Source organism: Pongo pygmaeus, chromosome 2 (genome assembly GCF_028885625.2).
Source record: "Pongo pygmaeus isolate AG05252 chromosome 2, NHGRI_mPonPyg2-v2.0_pri, whole genome shotgun sequence".
NCBI lineage: Eukaryota > Metazoa > Chordata > Mammalia > Primates > Hominidae > Pongo > Pongo pygmaeus.
This window is the reverse complement of record NC_085930.1, coordinates 130,007,882-130,034,389: the sequence shown is the minus strand read 5'-3', so window position 1 is coordinate 130,034,389 and position 26,508 is coordinate 130,007,882. Positions and strand designations below refer to the sequence as shown.

The window sequence follows — 26,508 nt, the reverse complement described above, 5'->3', positions numbered from 1 at the left end:
AACTTGGAAGATGGAGGTTGCAGTAAGCTGAGATCGTGCCCCTGCACTCCAGCCTGGGTAGCAGAGTGAGACTGTCTCAAAAAAAAAAAAAAAAAAAAAAAAAAAAAACTTTAGCTAAGCAGGTACTTAGTAAATGTTAGTTTCTATCACGTTCTCTTGCCCAAATATGTCCTTATGCTTAATAAGCTTGGAGGAAGATAATCACAACTTTAGAAAAAAAAAATACAATATACTTAAATGCTCACATAATGTGATATAATCAGTAACTACCTTGACAGTTCAGATATGGGAGAAATCAAGTGGTTTGGTTGGGGAAAACTTCATAGAAGAATAGGGAGAGATTAGAAAAGAATTTAAACAAAAGGCCAAAAGGGAGGACATATAAGAAAGGAAGAGGGGATAGCATTAGCAAGAAAGTCCTAACTGGAAACAAAGAGGGAGAGGTGTTGGTAAGCCAAGGGGGCCTAATAAGCAGTGAAGACCATGAGTTCATGTGGTTAGTGAGTGGCTTCTTTCACTTAGTACAGTGTTCTCAAGGTTCATCCATGTTGTGTCATGTATCAGTACTTAATTTATTTTTATGGCTGAATAATACATATTTCATTGTAGGGATGTACCATGTTTATCCAAATGGTGGACATTTGGTTGTTTCCACCTTCGGCTATTAAAATAATGTTGCCATGAACATTCATGTGCAAGTTTTTGCATGGCTATATTTTATTTTATTTTTTTAGGAACCTGGGAGTGGTTTTGCTGGGTCAGATGATAATGATTGTGTTTAACATTTTGAGGAGCTGCAAAACTGTTTTCCTAAGTGCATTATTTTACATTCCCACCTAGCCAGTTCCCATCTTGCTATTATCCATGTTTTTTATTGTAGTTAGCCTAGTGAGTGTGAAGTGTTGTTTCATTTTGTCTTTGATTTTCTTTCTTTTTAAAAAATTTTTTAAATTTATTTTTGAATTTTACTTTAAGTTTTGGGATACATGTGTAGAACGTGCAGGTTTGTTACATAGGTATACATGTGCCATGGTGATTTGCTGCACCTATCAACCTGTCATCTAGGTTTTAAGCCCCTCATGCATTATGTATTTGTTCTAATGCTCTCCCTCCCCTTACCCCTCACCCTCTGACAGGCCCTAGTGTGTGATGTTCCCCTCCCTGTGTCCGTGTGTTTTCATTGCTCATCTCCCACTTATTAGTGAGAACATGCAGTGTTTGGTTTTCTGTTCCTGTGTTAATTTGCAGAGGATGATGGTTTCCAGCTTCATCCATGTTGCTGCAAAGAACATGAACTGATTCTTTTTTATGGCTGCATAGTATTCCATGGTGTATATGTGCCACGTTTTCTTTATCCAGTCTATCATTGATGGGAATTTGGGTTGGTTCCAAGCCTTTGGTATTGTAAATAGTGCTGCAATAAATATATGTGTGCAGTGTCTTTATAGTAGAATTATTTATAATCCTTTGGGTATATACCCAGTAATGGAATTGTTGGGTCAAATGGTATTTCTGGCTCTAGATCCTTGAGGAATCGCCACACTGTCTCCAACAATGGTGTGTCTTTGATTTTCATTTTTAAAAAATGACATTCAGAATTGTATTTTTCTAATAGCAATGATGTTGAGCATCTTTTTTCATGTGATTATTGGGTATCTTCATTGGATCAAAATTGGCATATTCTCATTGGAAAAATGTCTATTTTAGATATTTTGCCTGTTTTATTAATAAAATTCAGGCTTTTTATGGCTGAATTTTAAAAGTTCTTATTTATCTATCTAATATATCAATCTATTAAGACAAGGTTTCACTATATTGCCCAGGCTGGTATTGAACTCCTGGCCTCAAGTGATTCTCCTGCCTCAGCCTCCCAAAGTGCTGGGATTACACATGTGAGCCACTGTGCCTGGCCATTAAAAATTATTTTTATTCCAGATAAAAGTACTTTATTAGATACATGATTTACAAGTGTTTTCTACCCAGTCTGTGGGTTGTCTTTTTATTTTCCTGATGGTATTGCTTGCAGTACAAAAGTTTGTGGTTTCAGTGAAGTCCAGTTTACCTGTTTTTTCTTTTGTTGCATGTGTTTTGGAATGGTATTTAAGAAACCATTATCTACTCCTCTTTTTTTTTTTTTTTTTTTTTTTTGAGATAGGGTCTTGTTCAGTCACCGGAGCAGTGGTGCAATCCTAGCTCACTGCAGCCTCAAACTCCTGGGCTCAGGTGACGCTCCTGCCTCAGCCAAGTAGCTGGGACTACAGGCATGCACCACTGCATCCGGCACACCTGATTTTGTTTTGTTTTGTTTTGTTTTGTTTTGTTTTGAGATAGGGTCTCTTTCTGTCACCCATGCCAGAGCTGTGGCATGATTATGGCTCTCTGCAGCCTCGGGCTCAAGCAATCATCCCACCTCAGCCTCTCCAGTAGCAGGGACTACAGATGTGTGCCGCCACACCCAGCTTTTTTTTTTTTTTTTTTTTTTTTTTAAGAGACAGGGTTTTGCCATGTTGCCCAGATTGGTCTTGAATTCCTGAGCCCAAGCAGTTTACCTGCCTCAGCCTCCCAAAGTGCTGGGATTACAGACATGAGCCACCATGCCCAGCCTATTCCTATATTTTCTTCTAAGAGTTTCATACTTTTAGTTTTTCCATTTGGATCAGTAATCCATTTTGAGTTAATTTTTGTGTGTGGTGTGAGGAAGGGTTCAGTTTCATTTTTTTGTTTGTGGCTATTCTTTTGTTCCCAACACCATTTGATAAAAAGACTATTCTGTCTCCATTGAGCTGATTTGGCACTCTTGTCAAAAATCAATTTACCCGTAAATGTAAGAGTTTATTTCTGGGCTCTTAATTAGGTTCCATTGATCTTTGTATCTATCCTTTTGCTGGTACTACAATGTCTTAATTTCTGTGGCTTCAATAGTAAGTTTTGAAATTGAGAAGGAAGTCCTCTAGCTTCGTTCTTTTTAAAGATTGTTTGGCTATTCTATGTTCCTTGCATTTCCATATGAATTTTAGGATCCGCTTGTCAATTTGTTTTTTTGTTTTTTTTTTTTTAAACAGTCCAGCTGGGGTTTTTACAGGGTTTATGTTGAATCTGTACACCAATTTGAGAAATATTCCCATATTAATTTTAGGCTGGGTACAGTGGCTCATGCCTACTATATTCCCAGCACTTTGAGAGGCCAAGGTGGAAAGATCACTCGAGGCCAGGAGTTTGAGATGAGCCTGATTAACAAAGTGAGACCCTCTTCTCTATAAAGAATAAAATAAGCCAGCCATGGTGGTGCACATCTGTAGTGCCAGCTAGTCAAGAGGCTGAGGTGGGAAGATCAGTTGAGCCCAGGAGTTTGAGGCTGCAGTGATTGCACCACTGCACTTCAGCCTGGGTGACAGAGACCCTGTCTCTAAAAAATAAAAAAAAACAAAATTCAGATCTGTACAGTTTGGATGTTTGTCCTCTCCAAATCCTGTGATCCCCAGCATTGGAGGTGGGGCCTGGTGGGAGGTGTTTGGGTCACAGGGACAGAGCCTTCATGTATGGCTTGGTGCTGCTCTCACAGTAATGAGTGAGTTTTCACTTGCTTTGTTCATGCAAGATCTCATTGTTTAAACAATGTCTGGGACCTCCCCGCTCTCTCATGCTCCCTTTCCTGTCATGTCACATGCCTGCTCTCTCTTCATCTTCTGCCATGAGTGGAAGCTTCCTGAGGCCTCACCAGAAGCAGATGCTGGCACTATGCTTCTTGTACAACCTGGAGAACCATGAGCTAAATAAACCTTTTTTCTTTATAAATTACCTAGCCTTAGATACTCCTTTATAGCAACACAAAATGGACTAACACATGATTCATGAACATTAAATGTCTTTTCAGTTATTTATATTTCCCTTAATTTATTTCAATGATGGTTTTTAGTTTGCAGTGTACATATTTTATACTTCTTATGTTAAATTTATTCTTATGTATTTTACTCAAATACTATTGTAAATTGAATTTTTAAAAATTACATTTTCTGATTACTCACTGGTAGTATATAGAAATGGTTGGTTTTTGTATATTAATTTTGTATCCTACAGCTTTGTTCAGCTTGTTTATTGGTCCTAAGAGCTTTTTAGTGGATTTGAGTTTTCTCTCTACAAGATCATGTCATCTGCAAATACAGATCATGTTACTTCTTTTCCAATCTGAATACTTTTTATTTCTCTTTTTTCTTTTTTTGAGACAGGGTCTCACTTTGTCATCCAGACTGGAGTGCAGAGGTGCAATCTCGACTCAGTGCAGCCATGACCTTCTGGGCTCAAGCGATCCTCCCGCCTCAGCCTTCCCAGTAGCTGGGACTTACAGGCACATGCCACTGCACCCAGCACACCCAGCTAGTTTTTTGTATTTTTGTAGAGCAGGAGTCTCACCATGTTGCCCAGGCTGGTCACGAACTGCTGGGTTCAAGTGATCCTCCCACCTTGGCGTCCCAGAGTGCTAGGATTATAGGCATGAGCCACCATGCCCAGCCTTATTTTGTTTTTTTTGTTGTTGTTTTGAGATGGAGTTTCGCTCTTGTTACCCAGGCTGGAATGCAATGGCATGATCTTGGCTCACCACAACCTCCGCCTCCTGAGTTCAAGTGATTCTTCTGCCTCAGCCTCCCGAGTAGCTGGGATTACAGGCATGCGGCACCACACCCGGCTAATTTTATTTTATTTTTTGTTGGTCAGGCTGGTCTCGAACTTCCAACCTCAAGTGATCTGCCCACCTTGGCCTCCCGGAGTGCTGGGATTACAGGCGTGAGCCACCGCGCCCGGCTGCCTTATTTCTTTTTCTTGCTGTAATTCACCTGGCTACAACTTCCAGTAAAAATACTGAATAGAAGTAGTAAGGGTATCAAGTTCTTTTGCTCTGAAAAAAATGAAAAATAAAATAAGTAGTAGTGAGGGTGGACATGTTTGTCTTGTTCCTCATCTTAGTCATTTTGTTGTCACCATTAAGTATGGTGTTGGCTGTGGGTTTATCATTAGTGTCTGTTTAAGAGCCAAGCATTTTAATTTTGATGAAGCCCAGTTTGTCAGTTTTTTCTTGTGTGATTCATGCTTTTATCTCCTCAGAAATCTGCCTACCCAAAGATTACAAAGGTTTTTCTTCTGTTTTTTTTTTTAATATAAGTTTTATGGTTTTAGCTGTTAAATTTAGGTCTCTTCATTTCTGTTCACAATTCAGTCTTTAAATGCATATAGGAGAGTTGGAGCGGAGAGGAGACACTTGTCCCTCTTAACTTGTTTCTTGGTAATGAGTGAATTGGTGAAAACAACTACATGTACACCTGTAGTCTTGCTTTGTACAGGTTTTGCATTTGGTAGTCTGCCAGTGCTCAAAAATTCCTGGTGGTGGTTTTTCAGGGATACCACCCAGTGACCATCTGTGGTGGTCATATGTTATGTGTTCACCCAACATCCCCCTGGGGTACCAACACTCCTCATTTTATAATAATTCGTTGCATCCACGTGGTTCAAGTGGGTCTTCTTTTACCCTCCAGCGGTGATGGGCTGACCCAAACCCAGCCCATCAGAATGCTTTATCTTGGTCAGGCATGGTGGCTCATGCCTGTAATCGCAGCACTTTGGGAGGCCGAGGTGCGTGGATCACCTGAGGTCAGGAGTTTGAGACCAGTCTGGCCAACATGGCGAAACCCCATGTCTACTAAAAATAGAAAAATTAACCGAGTGTGGTAGTGTATGCCTATAGTCCCAGCTACTCGGGAGGCTGAGGCAGGAGAATCACTTGAACCTGAGAGGCAGAGGTTGCAGTGAGCCAAAATTGCGCCTGGGCAACAGAGAGAGACTCAGTCTCAAAAAAAAAGGTTTATGCTTCTACCCACAGTGATTGGTTCAGAGAGGGTATTTAACTTAATCTGAACTGATGAGAGATATACCAGAGTATTTGGGAGGGATGTTTTTAAAGCTTACCTCTTTTCCTGAGGGTATATTATCTTTTCCAAGCTATCCTATGTGGAGAGCCGGTCTCAAAATGAAGTCAACCCAAAATTGAGGGGTTAGTGAGAAACTCTTAATGACCCTGTCTATCCCTTCGGGTCCATCCTTGGCCTGAAGCCCTCTCGTGGCCTTTTTGATTATGTGGGCCAGTTTATCTTTTGACCCAGGCTCTTTTGAGTCAGGTATCTACACTTGGTAACAGAAAAAGCCCTAACTAATAAGCTATTAGTCTTCTTGAATGAATTTTTAATATGTAGGAGTTCCAGATACATTAGGCTGTGTCTTATTAATGGACAGTAAAAGGACAATAACTTTTGTGTGTGCTCTTGGAAGTAGCAGCTCCTTGTGGCTTTAACGAAATTCTGTTAAATATGTAGGATTATGATACTGTTTTGTGGAAGACTGAATTTAAGTCCTAAGGTTACATGAGAATTCACTGAGAAGCATATCTTTAAATGTCTGCTTTTAATGAAGATATAGATTAATTATTCACTTGAGAAACTTGTTGGTATTTTATGGGAGAATTCAGTGCATATAGAGGCTTCAAAAGGCAGATTGTGAAGGCAGATTGTCCACTGACAGGTTAGGATTCTCAAGTGTAATTTTTTATTACTTTAGAGCTGTAATTATTTTGTGAGAGACAGTATCTTTGAATTAAAATGAGAAATATTTTTCAACTTACAGATTCAACTCATTTCAGGGATGTGTTTAATCCAAAAATATAGAGTTCATTATGTAGTGGTGAAATGAAAACATTTATTAAAAGCAGTCTGGGTTTAAATAGGTAGATCTCAAAAGTGTCTTTTTCCTTCTTATTGGTTAACTAAGGGACACAAATACACAACCTTCTCTAGGAAACACTTCCACCATTCTTACTAGTTTATGTTTTAATTTTTCAATTTTATTAAATTAGTACATCTTGATACGTTAATTTTCATATTGTTTCATTTCATTATAATATCTTCATTAGTTATATGGGATTTTACTATGTTAATTTTAACCTTTAAAGTGAAAAGACTAACTGTTGATTACTGGAAAGCAAAAATATAGCTTTAGATTTTTGTGACAGCTGTTATTAACACATAGTTAAGCAGTCATTATTTCTTTGGAAGAGTTAGCACTTGTTCCTTAAAAATAATTGTATGCATAGAAATAGTGCTTTAGGCCGGGTGCGGTTGCTCACACCTGTAATCCCAGCACTTTGGGAGGCCGAGGCGGGCAGATCAAGAGGTCAGGAGATCGAGACCATCCTGGCTAACATGGTGAAACCCTGTCTCTACTAAAAATGCAAAAAAATTAGCCGGGCGTGGTGGTGGGCGCCTGTAGTCCCAGCTACTCAGGAGGCTGAGGCAGGAGAATGGCGTGAACCCGGGAGGCGGAGCTTGCAGTGAGCCAAGATTGCGCCACTGCACTCCAGCCTGGGCGACAGAACAAGACTCCATCTCAAAAAAATAAAAATAAAAAATAAAAAAAAGAAGTAGTGCTTTAGGGCTTAAAGGCACTTACATAGCTTATTTCCTTCAAGGTTCATTTCAGTGAGGTGTGGTATGTGGAATAGCATTAGCTATGTTTTCCAGATGAGGAAACTGAGGACTGAACTGGAATTTGCATGCTGTTCAGATTTTTTAAGTTCCCTGTGTGGTTTTTCTTTTCTTTTTTTGAGACAGAGTCTCGCTCTGTAGCCCGGAGTGCAGTGGCATGATCTCGGCTCACTGCAACCTCCACCTCCCAGGTTCAAGCAATTCTCCTGCCTCAGCTTCCCGAGTAGCCGGGATTACAGGCGGGTACCACCATGCCTTGCTAAATTTTTTTGTATTTTCAGTAGAGACAGAGTTTCACCATATTGGCCAGGCTGGTCTCAAACTCCTGACCTTGTGATCCACCCACCTTGGCCTCCCAAAATGCTGGGATTACAGGCGTGAGCCCGGCCATGGTTTCTTATATCATACTGTTAAGTGTACTTTTAAAGCTTTAAAAAGCAGTGTTAACCCTTTCTTAAAACAGATTTCAGGGAAGACAGACGTTTAAAACATTAGCCTTCTCTCCCCATCTGGAGTATGGTTTGGAAGTCATTGCTTTGTAGTAAGGCATTATTTTCCTAGTACATTTCCAAGGACCAACAACTGTTAAATCAACAAACTAAGATTTTCTTCTAAATTTTATCAGATTGTAACTTTGCTTTCTCCCTTTCATCACCCATTAATGCTTAGTAAAGCCACTATGGACCTCACGTATCTAAACCCTTCCCTGAAATGCATCTCCCTTTTCATACCACTCCAATGGGAACTCCTGTTGGATTTGTTTCTGGGCCCTGACAGATTAGCAGGAAAAGAAAGCGCTTTAGAAAAGTGAGAGGGGAGTTCAGAGGTTAGAGGGGAATCAGAAAATTAATGTCATGATTATCAAGAATGTTTCCAGAAGGCAGGGCTTATCAGTCCTTGACAAAAAGGCTGATGAAAAAAATGGAGTTGAGTGCAGCCGCTCACCTCTATAATCCTAGCAGTTTGGCAAGCTGAGGCAGGAGGATCACTTAAGTCCCGGATTTTGAGGTTGCAGTGCACTGTGATCACAACACTGCACTCGGCCTGGGTGACAGAGCTAGACTCTCTCTTAAAAAAAAAAAAAAGAGAATGAGAAATGCCATTTAATTTTGAGCCTGGCAGATCTTTGGTGACCTTTGAGACTAATTTACTGTGGAATATTGAGGTAAAGTAGGACTGAATCGCACGTAGAGGGGTTTGTGTGTATTTAGGAGAAGCATCAGGAAATTGGCACTGAAGGGCAGGAGAAAGCTGGCCCAGCAGCCTGGAGGGGTAGAGGTGTTCAAGGAGTATGTTTTAGAGTCTGTGGGTTTTTTTTCTTTCTGCATGGGAAAGTTTGAACTTTTTGTAACCAAGTGTTCTATTCACTGTTAAAGTAAAAGAGGAATTAGGTAAAGACCACATGTTTATCTTAGAAAGAAGCACACATTTTTGTGAAATGAAAGAAGAGAGGAGTGAAAATAGAAATTTTCATGTGGGGAGAATTGAAGTTGAGGTAAAAAGGAATACCAAGACAACTGAGAAGTCCTTACAAAGAACACATTCAGTACTTTTAAGATGTTATTTTCCAAAACATACACTTTTGGGTTGCCTATCAGACTGGAGATGTATGCCTGTCGAGTCACGTTACACTGAATTTATTTAGGAAATAGTCTGACATACAGAAGTTTCACTTCTCCTGCCACTTGTGAAGGATTTGTCTCATTGGTGTGGTGTCAGCCTGGTGAGATAGGACTTGCTTGTGGTTTGGAAGCTGTCTGTGGGCACCTCCAAGAGCTGTTGTGCTCTGCCTCTTTATGAACCTTCTGTGTTTATGGAAATGGTTCCCAGCGTGTCCTGAGTGACACAGGTGCCAGTAGGCTATAAGATGGTAGCAATGACCTTAGCTAGTCTTTTTTGTTTGTTTTGTTTTGAGACAGAGTCTCGCTTCGTTGCCCAGGCTGGAGTGCAGTGGTGCGATCTCGGCTCACTGCAACCTCTGTCACCCAAGTTCAACCTCTGTCACCCAGGTTCATGCCACCGTGCCTGGCTAATTTTTGTATTTTTATTGGAGACAGGGTTTCACCATATTGGCCTGGCTGACCTTAGCTAGTCTTTCTTAAGAGGCTGGGAGCCTGAGGACAGTTGAGAGGTACTGAGCTAGTTAAACCCCAGGCGCTTTCCCTGCGAAGGCTCTATGGCAGATACCACTTGGGGCTATAGAAGCTGTTACCTACAGTGTAAATTCTGGATTTCAATGCAGAGGGCAGACATAGGGCTACTAATTTTATTTTGTTTTGCAAGGACTTTGAAAAAAAAGTCATTGTTTACTGTCGTCAGCATTTTATAAAAGGGAGGATACTTTTTAATCACAAAATATGAAGAAGTTTATTATTATTATTTGAGATGGAGTCTCGCTCTGTCATCCAGGCTGGAGTGCAATGGCACGATCTCAGCTCACTGCAACCTCTGCCTCCTGGGTTCAAGCAATTCTCCTGCCTCAGCCTCCCGAGTAGCTGGGATTACAGGCACACACCACCACACCCAGCTGATTTTTTTTATTTTTTGTAGAGACAGGATTTCGCCATGTTGGTCAGGCTGGTCTTGAACTCCTGACCTCAGGTGATCCACCCACCTTGGCCTCCCAAAGTGCTAGGATTACAGGAGTAACCCACTGCGCCCGGCCAGGAACTTTATGAGAATGAAAGACAAACCTTTATATTGAGCAAATTAAAATTTATGAAAAAAATGTAAAGCTTTCTCTTATTCTTACCACTTATATGTAAGAACAACTGACCTGCAGCACTGAAGCTGTTCATTTTTGAGAAACTTGTTCTAAATACTTGTCCTCCCTCCTCCCCACTTTCTCACAAGTAAAAGAAAGGGAGCTTGAAAGCTGGTGTGCTATCCGCTTACAGGTGAGGGAGAGGAGGGTTGCCCATAGGAAATTTTTATATTGGGCCCATTTCTAAGCCACCCTCACTTGAGCTCGTCTGTAACAATTTACCTCATATCAAATACCTCGTATTTTAATCATTTATTGTTGGATACTCCCCCACCCCCCAATTTGGCTGGTAGTTTTATGAGAGAAGGCATTAGTTTTTACCATTTTTGTGTATCTTACTAGAATTTTGCCATATTCATTAAATGGAACTGATTGTTAGTCTAAACTTACTACCAGTTACCTCACTAAACACTCCTGGCCAAACAATATCTAGTGCCAGCTCTAGTTCAGCCTGCCTTTGCCTGAGGCCAGATCCTTCTGCTCTGCCCATGGAAGCTGGTTGAGAGGAAGTGATGTTTAATCTTTGACCTACTTTTCATCTTCCCAGAGAGTAATGTGCCCGCAGCTGTTCTTCACTCTCTTGTTAAATTCTTGCTTTCTTTTACTCCTTAAGGGAGGTATGAAGCATGGAAATTTTCCTCCATCTCCAACACCGCTACTCCTCACTTCACCTGAGCACATGCCCCATGACTCTCCATATTACCTGCTCCCACCTTTGTGACTTTGATATCCATGTGGATGACCCATATCTATCTGCTTACCAGTGTCTGCTTACCAAGTTCTTCATCCAGAAACATTAGCCCAAATGAAGCTTCACTCACCTGAGCAACAGTTGGCCATGCCATAGCAAATGGAGTGGCGTTTGTAATACAGAGATTTGAGTCCAATCTTTGCCAGTTAGCAGCTGAATGACCTTAAGTTAAGGTTAACTGCTTAAAGTCTCTGGGCCTCAGTTTCCTCTAATGCAAAACAGGGATATTCTCTCCAAAATGGTATTGAAGAACTTGCTGTGGCTTTGCCTTACCCAGTTCATTGAGGGTAAACTGTCTTCCCTGGTTTTTAAAGCCCTTGATGATTTGGCCTCAACCTGCCCATCCAGCAGGCAAAATTCTTTGGTACCTAGCATAATATTGAACAAATACTAAGTATGAATATGTATTTTTATTGGTTTATTATATGATTATAAAGCACATAAGGATTTATTTCGTACTCTCATTGTTTCATGCCTAACAGTCCCGACTGCTGGAGCCACTGAAATTTTCATTTACTTTGTTTTGAAGAAGCAGTTCAGAACCATGTCCTGTATGCAGGTTTTGCACACAGCAGATGTGTAAGGATGTCTTGAAGTAAGGGATGGTTCTTCTGACATTGCTGAAGGAGAAAATCATTTTGCTCTACCAGACTGAAATTCAGAGCTCAGCCCTTTGCTGCCATCTTGCTCTCACAGCTGTCTGTCCTTGGCTTCTGGGTGCTTTCACCTTGGCTAGATGAAGATGAACGTTCTGACCCGCTCAGGTTTCTGTAGGGTTGAGACTCTGCTGCTGCTACTGCTCCTTTGATGCTGGTGACTGCACCTCACTAAGTTAGCTGTTCGGCTAGACAAATCTTTAGCGCTCTGGTTTTACCTTTTTAGCAATGTTTTAGCTGGTGTGCTTCCTTGTGGCTTTGTGTGGGGCTCATTGTTAATGGAAGCGCACATTAACAAAACACTAAAATGGCCAAACAGCAACAATGACTTTAGTTAACAAAATTCTGGGAGAGGTACAATTAGTAGTCAGAAATGGACTGTATTAAAGTGGCTATCCCATGAGTTTATCTTGATACTATCTTAACCTCATGCTTATGTGGTGTTGAATGTGCCTTGTGTCTAAAGCTGTGGGTCCTGGCTCTTACAAGAAGCACAACCCAACCAAGATATCAAGTGAACTGACTAAAAGTATTCATTTTGCTTAAATGTGTTTCTTTCCCATATACTTACCCCTTTATTTGCTATAAGCCATAAACATTGAAATGGTGTTTTTTAAAGAATATGAAGCCTTATTTTTTAACTTCTTGAAATAAAACTAGGTAGTACCTAAAATAGCATGTACACCATATTTAAACTATTGCATATAATAGTAAATGAATCCATTAGGCATGTAACTAATGGTGAACACTCTTTGAACTAAAATGAAGGTACATGATTTGATTGTTTTTTTGAAATGTTAATATATAAACAGACAAGGATATATATATGTAAAGTCACATTTTATTTATTTAGTAAGTGATGACTTCACCAAATGCTACACATCCATGCTTGGAATGATGCTTGGGATGTCTATTTAACAATACCGCGGGGAGACTGCACAGGCCAGAAAGAGACAGTTTGCATTCCCTTCTGCTCCTTAAAGATAGAATGTAGACATCTTATTTGTATATGTGTTGATGCCTTCAGAGGATCTGTGGTTTATTGATAACTCTTTAGTATTGTTACTATGAAGTAGTTACGATTTCCCCAGAGACAATTTTGTTTCCATTGCCAGTGCTCTCGTCCAGGTTGTAGACCTCCTATAGCCTCTTTAATTAGGCTCTCTGCTTCACTTATTGAAGGCTCTAAGTAGCTTCTTGTTTCTGAATTGTTTGATGTTTTCAGTGTTTGGAGTTACCTATTTCTGAAGACAGTGACTGGTTTTCTGTTACCTCACTCCTGATACGGAAGGGAGACAGGGAAGTGCTCGGAGGAGAAGGGCGGGTCCCTGGCAAGGGCTCCACCCCCGGGCCTGTGCCCACAGACCTAGGTGAAGACAGGCACTCCTGCCTTCACGTCCAAATGTTGCATTTCCCAAGACCACTCTGACCCACCATGCCCCCATTCTGTGCCTATAAAAACTCCAAGACCGTAGCAGGAAGACACACAAGCTGGATGCCGAGAGAAACACATTGGCGAAGGAATACACAGGTGGATGGACGTTGAGAGGAATGCACTGGTGTAGGAGCACACCGGGACTCCAGCAGGCCATTGACTGGCGGAATGACACAAAGTTTGGCAGGCAGTTGGAGAAGAGTTGGGCCACCAAGCGGCCAGACTCCAGGGGAAAACCATTTCCCTTCTGACTGCCCCATCTGCGGAAAGCTACTTCCACTCAATAAAACCTCGCACTCATTCTCCAAGCCCACATGTGATCCTATTCTTCTGGTATGCCAAGGCAAGAACCCCAGGATACAGAAAGCCTTCTGTCCTTGCGATAAGGCAGGGGTCTAATTGAGCTGGTTAGCAGAAGCCGCCTGTGGACGGCTAAACCAAAAGAGCATCCTGTAACATATGCCCACTGGGGCTTCAGCTGTAAACATTTACCCCTAGACACTGCCGTGGGGTCGGCGCCTCACAGCCTGCCTGTCTGTATGCTCCCCTAGAGGTTTGAGCAGTGGGACACTGAAGAAGTGAGCCACACCCCCATCACACACCTGCAAGTGGGACAAGGGAACCTTTCCCATTTCACTGCTATAGACAGTGCAAAGCTATTAAAATCTGAATCGCTTAGCAGGCATGTAAGGTCCTCTCTGATCTGGTCTCATTTAGTCTTTCAGGTTCCATCTTCACCTTCATTTCTGCAGGAGAAACACATCTCTGTACCAAAAGTTCTTCGGTTTGGTCACCCTTTCCCCTGAAAAATACCTATTAAGCTCTGTAAGCATAACTTAGATACCATTACACTATGAAACCTTCTCAGTTTTCCATAGAATACATTTCTGTGTTCTGTCTGTTCCTTTGAAAAAATTTTTTTACTTTGTATTGTACTATATATGGTACAGTGTACAATGAACTATATGTCCCTGGCATATAGTTATCCCTGAACTTTATGTGCTGAATCTATAATATTAAGCTAATATGTTATGCTTGATTTCTGGGGACCAAGTAGATGATCATTTGGAAAAATATACCACCATTGTGCATGGCAGAGGAACTTCATTTGGTAAAGAATTGTGTCACATGGTTATAGGTTGTAAGGTATTTTTTCCTTTCCGTCTTATCTTTCTTATTTACTTATTTATTTTTTGAGACAGAGTCTTGCTCTGTCACCCACGTTGGCATGTAGTGGTGCCATCACAGCTTACTGCAGCCTCAAACTCCTGGGCTCAGGCATTTCTCCCACCTCAGCCTTCCAAGTAGCTGGGGCTACAGGCATGCACCACCACACTCAGCTAACTTTTTAATTTTTTTTGTAGAGACAGGGTCTCCCTGTATTGCCTAGGCTGGTCTTGAACTTGCGACCTCAAGCAATCCTCCCACCCTGGCCTCCCAGTAGTTTTCATTTTTATTGAAATTATACACTAACATAGTTTAAAGACTTTAATATTTCTTTGTTTGTTAAAAAAAAAAAAAACTTCCCAGCATTTTGCTCTCTAGTGGCAACTACTTGTACTTCGTTGAGCCGAGTACTTTGTTGTTTATATCCTGTTTTTAGGTATATACTCATATTACTTTATATTTCAATTTTTACCAATAACTCTTGATTCATGACAATGGATGATGACAACTTAGTTCTTTCCTCCCCAGTCACACTCTTCCTTTATCCTGTTTTGCTTAGATCAGTGTTGATAAAATATTCACTGTTTATATTATGTGAGCATTATTCACATGTAGCAAACTGTGGTTACTTTTCCTTCCTTGCTTGACTACTTCCCTCCCTAAGTTAATTATTCTCTCACCTTTTCTCCTCTCCCTTTCTCCCTTCTTTCCCCTTCCCTACCCACTACATATATATACTTGTCACAAATTCAACCCCAGATGCCTTCACAATTATCTAAAAGTCCTCAAAAGACATTCAGATGCATAGGTTTTATATAAATTTTATCTTTTTTTTTTTTTTTTTTTTTTGAGACGGAGTTTCGCTCTTGTTGCCCAGGCTGGAATGCAGTGGCGCGATCTCAGCTCACCGCAACCTCCGCCTCCCGGGTTCAAGCGATTCTCCTGCCTCAGCCTCCCAAGTAGCTGAGATTACAGGCATGCGCCACCACGCCTGGCTAATTTTCTATTTTTAGTAGAGATGGGGTTTCTCCATGTTGGTCAGGCTGGTCTCAAACTCCCAATCTCAGGTCATCCACCCACCTCAGTCTCCCAAAGTGCTGGGATTACAGGCATGAACCACCACGCCCAGCCTGAATTTTATCTTTTTTGAAGAAATCTCTCATCAAAGCCATCTGACGTCTTCTGGTTTTAACAGGCTACCTGCTAATTCTGTTTATAGCTGTCATACCAGATTCTCTTGTCACTGTCTTTTGGGGAATTCTCTTTACTATTCTACATAGAAGTTTTGTTTCCTTTATCTTTTTCTTGTTTATGCCCTTATTTTGCAGAGTACATCCCTCAGGAACTTCCTGAAAAAGGATTCTTGGGAGATAATTTTTTAGAGACCTCAAGTATCTGAAAAGATCTCTATTCTTCCCTAGCACTTGATTGATAGTTTGTCTGGTGTGGAATTTGTATTGGAAATCATTTTGAAGACATTGCTTCAGTGCCAGCTTACTCCCACTATTGCTTTTGAAATCTAAAGCCAGCTGATTTGGGGTTTCTTACACATTACTTTTTTTTTTCTCCCTGGAAACTTGATGTGCCACCTTGTGTAGGTCAGTTTTCCTCCAATGTACTGTGCCTTTTCAATGTAGAAACTCATGGCCTGGTAAGTTTTATTTTGGACCTCCTCTCTGTTTACCCTTTCTGGATCACTCTCACCATTCAAATCTTTGTCCTTCCTATGGTCCTTTAATTGTTGTATCTTTTCTCTCCTATTTGCAGCCTTTCTTCTACTTTCTTGGGAGATTTCAACTTTATCTTTTATTGAGTTTTTGAAATCTTTTGTTTGTTTGCTTGCTTTTGTTTTTAATTTCCAAAAGCTACTTTTTCTCCTCTGAATGTTATTTTGTTTTGGCTTTATTCTTTTTTCATAAGTGCAATGCATTCTGTCTCTCTGGATATTAATAAGTTTATTTTGAAATTCTCCCTATAATTTCTGTTTTCTGTAGTTGGCTATCTTCTAGTTTGTTTTGATTTTTTATTTTTATGTTAGAAAAGAACCATGTTCCTCAGTTATCTGTTCCTTAGTTAGGAAGGTCTTTCCTCTGAGTCGCTCATATTCCCCAGAAGAGACTGCCTGGAGAGCGAAGGCCGGCCTGTGTTCTGGGAGCTGAGTGGAGAAAGAAAACTGGGGTCTCACTGTCCTGCATGCATAAGCTCTTTTTTAGTACAGCACCTCTGCCCTCATCCATGTTAATGACCACTGGTGCAGAGACCCTCTGTTTCAACTTCTTCTGAAAATAAATTCCAGACTGTCAGGATTTCTCTTTTTGTGTAACAAATTACTGCAAATTTAGCAGCCCAAAACAATACACACATTTAGTATCTGACAGTTACTGTGGGTCAGGAATCCAGGCATAGCTTAGCTGAGCCCTCTGCTCAGGGTCTCCCTTGGCTGTAGTCAAGGAGTCAGCTGGCCTGTGTCCTCATCTGTAGCTCTTACAAGGTCACATGGTTGTTGACAGAATTCAGTTCCTTGCAGCTATGGGACTGAGGCCCAGGCAACTCCTAGAGGCCGCTCATAGTTCTCTAGCCCTTTTCTTAGGGAGTTTATGTCATAGGAGCTTGCTTCTTCAAGGCTAGCAGGAGACTCTTCAGTCAGTTAAGACTTAGTCCTTTTTTTGAGATGGGGTCTCACTCTGTCACTCACCTAGGCCGGAGTGCAGTGGTGCAATCTCGGCTCACTGCAGCCTCAACTTCCCGGGGGCTCAGGTGATCCTCCTGCCTTAGCCTCCCAAGTAACTGGGATGACAGGTGCATGCCACCATGCCTGGCTGTGTTTTGTATTTTTTTTAGAGATGAGGTCTCACAATGTTGCCCATGCTGGTCCCTAACTCCTGGGCTTAAGCAATCTGCCTGCCTCGGACTTCCAAAGTGCTGGCTCACAGGTGCGAGCCACTGCACTTGGCTGGAATAGGACATGTTTGTAAGTCAGCACCCTTCTCTGTTTGGGGATAATGCTTTTGGCTTCTTGGTATTAAATGACTATTTGAATCATTTTAGAAACCAACTGATCCCAACATGAGGTAGCATATGACTCTGCCGTCTGTTAACTTACAAGCCAGTTTCGTGCCTGACCAGTGGCCACCAGTATTTGCTTACCAGTCATTCTAGGCTTGTTACATTTAGGTAGCTGTGAAATGTCCCACATCAGCCCTCCATCTGTGGGCCTCTTTAGCTGCTGCTGCTGCAGCATCTAGCTTTTTGAAAGCTGTTGTCTACTGCTCAGCTAGAAGGGTGTGTGTAGACAGCAGGACCAAGGATTCGCCTGGGTGAAAGAGTTGGCAATGAGAAAGCAACCAGACCCTCCCCTCCAAGCCCAGCCCTGTATTTGACATGCAGGGCATAACCTCACTCATTCAGTCTCTCAGCCCTATGCAAATATAAACAGCCTTCCTCTTGTCTCTCCAGGCCAGCTGGGGCCAAGAAAGAAGCCAGTGATTCCCCCAAGTGCAGTAAATAGCTCTCCTCACCTCCTGACCCTGTTATTTCCTGGTAGTTCTGAGTTGTGGATCCTGCAGTGGAGAGGGAGGGAACAAAGAAGTTGCAGAGGCCTCAGCTTCACAGAGCATTGAGCAGTGGGTGATATTGTATCCTCAGGCAGGGGTTGACCTCACATTTCAGTGCAGGTCATTCTAATGACTGCTGGACCTCCCAGTGCCACTGTGAGCTAGAATGGAATAGAGTGAAGTGGATCTGAATTCCTGGACTGTGGGACCAACCTAACTTCTGAGCTGGAGAAAGTAGGTCTCATGTTCTATACCTGCTTTTTTTAGCTCTAGGGGGAAAAAAAGAATTGTGCATCTTGTTCTCTTTGCAGCTTAGGGGCATAACATTTGGACTGTAATTGAACTGATGCTTGTTTCCCCAAAATCTCTTTGGTTTTCATTAAGGTGGGGGATTCTCTGCATTTTGGGAGTCGTCCCATTATTACCGAAATTCCTCTCCTCCACACTAAGTACTCTGTGTGGTATGCTTTTATTTTCACCTAATTCATTTCTGCAAATAAAGTGATTTAATTTTTGGTATTAAGAAATTTTAATAACACCTTTTGGCAGATCACAAGATTTTCTTGTTCTTATTTAATCCTAGCTTCCATCCAAATGTGAAAGAGAAATGAAATAATAAGGTAGGAAAGGCAGACCAGTAAATGTGATTAAACAACTTTTGTGTTGAGTCCAAAGACAGATAACTTCATTTTAAGCTTCATGGGTGTAGTAAAAATATATCACCTTAAGAAAACCTGGATTGCCATTAGCCGGAACTGACTTCCAAGCTTTCTGACTTTGTACAAACAAATCACTTAATCCTGAATCCTTCTCCTCATCTTTTTTTTTTTCCTCTTTGTTTGTTTTTAAATATATTTCTTTATTTTGTATTATTTTCTTATTGTCTTTTTTATATTTTATGTATTTTATTTTCCTCATCTTTAAAATGGATAAATGTTACCTTTCCTGATTCAAAGATTCTGGGCAAAGATCAAAAGAAGTCAAAGTTTATGAAGGAACTTTGAAAATTATATATTTCTCTGCAAATGTTAGGGTACTTTTCTGTCTTTGATTTATGTTGGTTCTTGGAGTGATATTTTAGATGTACAAATAGTAGGTCAGAACAAACCTGTATGTAATAAATTCTGGAGAATTGAGTTCAGACTTTTGTTTTGCTTATATTTGGATAAATTATCATCAACTTTGTTGAGGTGTAATTTACACACAATTGAATTCACCCATTTCAAGTCTTCCATGTGTTTTGACTGTTCAGATAAATTGACAAATAGTTATCTTAGCTAACAGTTGGTATTTCTACATTAAAGAAGGGAGAAAGAGCACCCTCTTTTGGCAGAAGTTTCTCCTGTGTGGGCTCTCCGGTCCCCCTGTCTCATTTCAAAAGCAGATTTGCATCCTGCTGTTGGAGTAAACTTGAGCCCTTTCGTTTATACTGGTGCAGGTTTTGTAGTCTCTTGGAGATTCAGTATCTCAGTCCCATGTCTGAGAGCAAAGAAGAAGGAAGAGGGGTAGGAAAGAGCACCTGAATTGAATAGAGGAGGGAGCAGAGAAGGCAAAACAGTGAGACAGTGTCCATTTAGTCTGAGTATTTCCAAATTTTCCAATAAAATGTCAGTGGAAGCTTTTATCATAAGGCCAAAATCTGTCCTTCAGTGTGACCACAGAGCCACAGGAGACCCAAACCGCTTGTAGTCACTGATGATTTTCATTGGGCTATAGATGGGAATGGCAGCAGTCATAAATATTTCCTATGAATGAGTGTTCTAGATAATTTTTACCCAAAGATGTAGCATATCAGTGCGTCACTATTGAAAACATGTTTGGAATGAAGCAGGAAAATGAGTCAAAAGATCTCCCCTCAGTTCCTAAGCAACTTTGTTGTAAAAATAACTGAAAACTGGGCTTAAATGAAACACACGTTCGAATGGCTGGAGTAAGAATATTGACAGCCCAGACTCAGTATTCCCCCCACCTTTCCAAGTCCTTAAAGCATTGGCTTTCTACTCAGAAACGCTACTTACCCTAGGGTGACCATAGTTACTTTTATTTTTTATTTTTATTTATTTATTTATTTTTAGATGGAGTCTTCCTCTGTTGCCTAGGCTGGAGTGCAGTGACACGATCTCGCTCACTGCAGCCCCCACCTCCCGGGTTCAAGCTATTCTCCTGCCTCAGCCTCCTGAGTAGCTGGGACTACAGGCGCCCGCTAACACACCCGGCTAATTTTTGTATTTTTATTAGAGATGGGGTTTCACCATATTGGCCAGGCTGGTCTTGATCTCCTGACCTTGTGATCTGCCTGTCTCAGCCTCCAAAGTGCTGGGATTATAGCCGTGAGTCACCGCGCCCGGCCACTTTTACTTTCTCTTATTACTTTACTTTCTGTATTAATAGGTAGATTAGATTCCATCTCTTCTACCTTTATTTTGTCCTTCAGAATAGAAATTGGGAAGTAAACACAGTGGTTTTTTTTTTAATCTCAATAATTGGAATCTGTTTGAAGGAGAAAATCCCCTGCATCTCATCCTGCAAGTATAACCACTATTAAGTTCCGGTATATTTATATCTTACAAAAATGTTTGTTTTGCATACTGTTGTGGAACTTGTTTCTTTCAATCTGTCTGGATTTCTTTCCTTGTTCAGTATATATACCTCATTTTATTTAAGATGTACAGTATACCGTCATATGGTTGTACTCCAATGAACCTATCTCCTGTCAGTAAGTTAGCTCATTCCAAATTTTTTTCATCATATATAAGTAAGAGTCTCCAAAATATCCTTATACTATAGTCACATGCACATGTCCAGTTATTTCCTTAGGGTACATTCCAAGAAGCAGAATTTCTATATCAAAGTGTTTACTGGAAACTTTTGCCATTCTGATAGGTAAAAGTACCAGAGTGTTTAACTTGTATTTCTTTGAGTCTAAGTAAGATTGTGCATCTCTTTATTTGCCATATGTTTATTTTCCACTTTTGAGAACTGCCTGTGTACTTTATCCATTGTTATTATTTAAATTAGTCAAGATATTAGCCCTTAATCATGAACTGAAAATCCCCCCCCCAACCTTTTTATAAACTTTATGGTATCTTTTTTTTTTTTTTTTTAAGGATTTTCAATTTTTATGTAGTCAGATCTGTTGGTCTCTTCCTTTGTGTGTGTGTGTTTTAACTTCAGTGATGTCTCAGTTTTGGTCATTCCTGCACTTCTGCCTGCCCTCTCACCCCAAGGTGACTCGTGAGATGAGAGTTCAAATACAAGTAGTTTATTTCCAGGTACAAAGAACAAAGGGAAGCTAAGGAAGAAAAGATAGTCAGTAAAAGATGTCTCATCTGGGCTCAGTGGCTCATGCCTATAATCCCAGCACTTTGGGAGGCTGAAGCAGTCGGGGATCACTTGAGCTCAGGAGTTCAAGACCAGCCCAGGCAATATAGCGAGACCCTGTCTCAAAAAAAAAGATGTCTTATTAAGCCAACCCCCACAGGGAAAATTGCCTATGCAGAAACTGGGAAATTGGGCAGAACACTTGCCTCAGAATGATCCCGCCCAAATGATCAGTTATTCATTGAGGGCTGCTCTTGGGGGGAGTGTTCCAGTTATTTATTGCTACATAACAAAATAAACAAAAACCACCATTTTTTATTATGATTATAATCTTTCATAGATATAGAGTTTGGGGCTGGGCTCAGCTGGTTGGTTCCTACGGAAGCTTTCTAATGCAGTTACAGGGGCTAGGACTGGAGTCATCTGAAGCCTTCCTCACTCACATATCTGGTCTTCCACCTGGGCTGGGAAGGCCCACATAGCTGAGGGCTGGAACACTTTGGGCTTCTTGGCTAATTCTCATTCTTGATGTGGTCTCTCCACACAGTCTCTGCAGTACTAGGCTTCTTATGTGATGTTTAGAGTTTCCAAGGCACATAGAAAGGGAGAGACAGACAGCTGCAGGATGAGATGGCGGGCCGGGGGGACCATAGCTCCTTTTTTTAAAAAAAGGAGCCAGTTGTGAAGTCACACTTATATCACTTTAGACTTAAATATCACCAGCCCATATTCAGAGGGAGGAGAATTAGACTCTGCCTCTTTGAGCAGTTTCAAACAATCTGTGGACAGTGTTGTAAAACTGCCACATGGAGTTAATTTACCTGTATTTCTGCCTATTGCTATGGGCAGAGGCAGCTTTAAGCACAGAGGTGCAGATAAGGGTAGCTAGAACTTGGCCATAGCACACCAGAATCCTAAGGGATGTGTTGGTGAGGCACTGACAGCTTCTGCTGTAGTTTGTCAGTGAGCTCAGGAGTTCAAGTGGCTTCTCTTATTTCCAAAAGTATAAAACTGTTCACTTATATTTTCTTTAAGTTCCTATTTAAAATTCTTAGTTTAACTTTTGTTTTTTAATGTCTGGGAGTAAGAATCAAGCACTTATTTTAATGGTTAGCCAATTACACCAAAATAATTTTAAAATAATCTGCCCAGTGGTTCTCAAACTCTTTGGTTTCAGGACCCCATTACACTCTTAAAATTTATTTCAGACCCCAGCAGCTTTTGATTATATGGTTAACAATTATGGATTTTTACCATATTCAAAATTAAAACAGAATTATTTAAAACATCTATGATTGATTTTAAAATAACAAAAAAGATATTAATATAAATAACATTTTAAATGAAAACTGTTTTTCAAAATTAAACAGACTAGGCTGGGCGCAGTGGCTCATGCCTGTAATCCCAGCACTTTGGGAGGCCAAGGCAGGTGGATCACGAGGTCAGGAGATTGAGACCATCCTGGCTAACATGGTGACACCCCGTCTCTACTAAAAATACAAAAATTAGCTGGGCGTGGTGGTGCATGCCTGGAGTCCCAGGAGGCTGAGGCAGGAGAATCGCTTGAACTTGGGAGGCAGAGGTTGCAGTGAGCTGAGATCACGCCACTGCACTCCAGCCTGGGCAACAGAGCGAGACTCCATCTCAAAAAAAAAAAAAAAAATTTAACCTAGAAAACTGGTACTATTTCACATATTTGCAGATGACTTTAATGTCTGACTTACTAGCAGACAGGTAGGTTTTCATACCTGCTTCTGCATTCAGGCTGTGGCCTTCTCACACCTGGTGTAGATTCAGGAAAATCTCACAGTACAAATGTGAGAAAATGGGAGTAAAAATGGTAAGTCATGTTTTAGATTTATGAAAATAGTTTTGACTTTATGGGGCTCCCTTGAAAGGGTCTTGGGCGAACTGCCTAGTTTTTCCCTGATGATATAAATGCTACCTTCAGCTGAAGGCATCTTTATCCTCCAAATTCACATGAGCTCTGTACTGAGAGAAGATACAGGGAGCTGGACCTAGGATGAGAGACCCCACAGCCCTGGGAGGGTGCAGGTGGAGGTTGAAGCAGCAGCAAAATTGTCAGAATTAGGCAGTCGGGGGCGGTGGCTCATGCCTGTAATCCCAGCACTTTGGGGAGGCTGAGGTGGGCAGATCATGAGATCAGGAGTTCGAGACCAGCCTGACCAACATGGTGACACCCCGTCTCTACTAAAAATACAAAAATTAGGCAGGCATGGTGGCATGTGCCTGTAATCCCAGCTACTCGGGAGGCTGAGGCAGGAGAATTGCTTGAACCTGGGAGGTGGAGGTTGCAGTGAGCCAAGATGGCACCACTGCACTCCAGCCTGGGTGACAGAGCGAGACTCCGTCTCAAAAAAAAAAAAAAAAAAGAGACCGGCAGGAGAGTTTCAGGCTGATTGACCAGTGCAGGGAGGTGTTCTAATTCCTTCATAAATAGGGTAACCATGTAACATGCAAGTTGGAACACTTTTGAAAGCAAAAGTGGGCAACAAAAAACTGAAAATTATTATTACCAGATAAAGTCTTTGCCAAACAATAAAATAATAGATTCACATCACAGTGACCAAAAAAATCACTATGCAAGACTGTTCACACAACTCTGCTTTGTAGCAAGTTATTGAAGTCTGTTTCTTGAACTCTATACTTGAGTCACTTCCCATGCTTCCCACTGACCTAGCAGCCCCCTGACTGCCCCACCTGGAGTTTGAGATTGGCAGCAGTTGCAGTGTGGAAGCTGCGTAAGGAGCTGAGTGTAATGGGAAACCTTTAGCTAAAATTAATTTCATAATCAAAGATGTAGGTCAGAATCTTTTCTTAGAATTGAGTAAAACCTGATAAGCTCCTTTAAGAGAATCTTGGTATCCTTTTAAAACTTTCTTTGTGACACTGTTGCTTTTGGGGATCAGCACTAAATGTGTGGAGGGTAGAGGTGTTAACCATACGTTCTCCCCTCAAAAAGTCTGAACAAGATGCTCTGCTTTTCCCCCAGCTGACTCTCACTTATCCACAATATAGTTAATCATCCCAATAGAAGAGTTGGTCGTGCCCTGTGAACTGAAGAACCAGGACTAATAACCCGTTGGTATTTACTCATTTAAATAGCAGTTTCGTATATCGTAGTATAAGCATTGCAGCTGAAGAATCTGGACTCGACCATAAGGCAGATACCAGATACCCAAGCTCTGGATTCTTTAGTGGGAGTAGAGGAGTCATCACCACACACACACGGCATTGGATTCTGTCCTGACTCATTTTTTCTAACTTCTTGGGCGAAAGGGCAGATTAGAATTGTTCCAAGTCAGGCTTGTGTAATTCCTGCAGAAAAGATCTATTGTTGGATCCACCTTTATCCTGATTTATGTACATGTTTAATCTTACGGAGGAAAATGGCTTTCAAGACACAAGGGATACTGATCTTACTTTAATTCTAATCACTGCTGTACCCCCAACCCCTGCTTCTTTCCGGCGCTTGGCATTGAACTAGTTTTGTCATTTTACTTGCTTGCTACCTACCCTCACAACTACCCTGACAGGCCAGAAGGGAAAGTGTGGTTCCTTAGCTCACTGTACTAGTAACTCCTCATTTAGCCATCCCTAGTTAAGAGTGACCCCCTAATGTCCACATTTTTTTAGGTCTGCTCTTCTTTTGTCATCCCTACCAGAGTATCTTAACCCTTTACTTACAAGTTACTTGGAAGTAGTTTTCTTTTAAAAATAGTGTCCTTACTCTATGTGCATCTAATTTTTTTCAATATTGGAATGTAAATTTCCGGATGTGCTGGACTGTCAATAGAGCAACAGCATATACAGTAAAACCTACGACTGAATGACTAACTGGGCAAGATTGAGCTTTTGTGATGTTTTAATTATTTTACCTAATTTGGAAACACTGTTATATAATCCCAAACAGTAGTACATATTTGATCATCTAATTAAATATTGGTAACTGTTAGTGTGCCAAGCCCTGTAGTATGTGTGGGAAATTACTACTCCCTAGAGACTTAAATTCTGATGTACAAAAGATTGTATCCAAATGACTATAGCATTCTGTGTAAATACCCAGACAAATCTATTCTCTTCCTGGTTTGGAACAAATTTTAAAAATGAACTCTATAGCTTCCATAGGCCACAAATCATCCTTGTGTGTCACAAAAAGTTATGTCAAAAATTCCTTTGGAAGTTTATCTACTTTATGCTGGAGGAAGACAGTAGGCACCATTTCCTCAGTGTTGGTGTTATAAGACTTTTGGAGGGCTTTGTTAGGCGGCCATTAAATGGCCACACTGTTGTAGATCTTAAGTGCCTGGGATAGTCTCCTTCCCATAGTTAGGAAGATATACCCCCTATTTAGCCCCACCGTGTTCCAGTATAACTTCCTTGATACAGTGGATACCACTAATGTGAATTTTTTTTTTTTTTTTGAGATGGAGTCTCACTCTGTCGCCCAGGCTGGATGCGGTGGCGTGATCTCATCTCACTGCAGCCTCCGCCTCCCAGGTTCAAGTGATTCTCCTGCCTCACCCTTCTGAGTAGCTGGGATTACAGGCGCTCACCATCACGCCCAGCTAATTTTTGTATTTTTAGTAGAGACGGGGTTTCACTATGTTGGCCAGGATGGTCTCTATCTCTAGACCTCGTGATCTGCCCGCCTTGGCCTCCCAAAGTGCTGTGAGTACAGGTGTGAGCCACTGTGCCCAGCCAAATATGTAAATTCTTGTGTGTGGGTACTAGTTTTTCTGGGGAGCCCTTTAGGTTGGCTCTAGGTCTGCAAGTTCTTTCCAAGGGATAGTTACCTGAATGGTACACTCCTCACAGTACCAGAGCCTCTTCCTTTCCTCTTCTCCTCACCTTAGGTGAGGAGGCCTTCTAACTTAGTTATTAGGACTATGGCAGTGGTCGCCCTGCTTTTTAATAGCACTTACAAAATCGTGTCACTACCCTGTTAGTTTCTTTAGTAAGGTTTTGTCATTTTTCAAGTTCCTTCTGCCACTTGCTTCTAGGTTACAAATGGTTATTGTTTTATGAAGGGATGCTGAGGGTAAAAATGTACCAAATAGATCTCATGGAGAAGGCAGCTTTCACCCGGTATCTCTGGTAGATTGCTACCTTCATAGCTTATCTTCTCTATGAATTTCTTAGCAATAGAAGAGTAAATCAGGAATGGATTTTTAGTAGTAGTTTGTCATAGGGAATGTAGATGTAATTGGATTTTTTTTTCATATAAGCATTTTGTAAATTCAGTTTTGGGTTTTTTGTTTTTTGTTTCTTGTTTTTGTTTTTTGTCTTAATAGAGCTAGGCATTACCAGGGT

At 41.0% G+C, this 26,508-nt stretch overlaps 1 protein-coding gene across 3 annotated transcripts in view; it reads left to right on the top strand.

Annotated features, from left to right (window-relative positions):
• The window catches only part of UBE2E1 (ubiquitin conjugating enzyme E2 E1), an 83,588-nt gene that overhangs the window by 42,479 nt on the left and 14,601 nt on the right, over window positions 1-26,508 (top strand). The gene's annotated exons all lie outside the window — the stretch shown is intronic.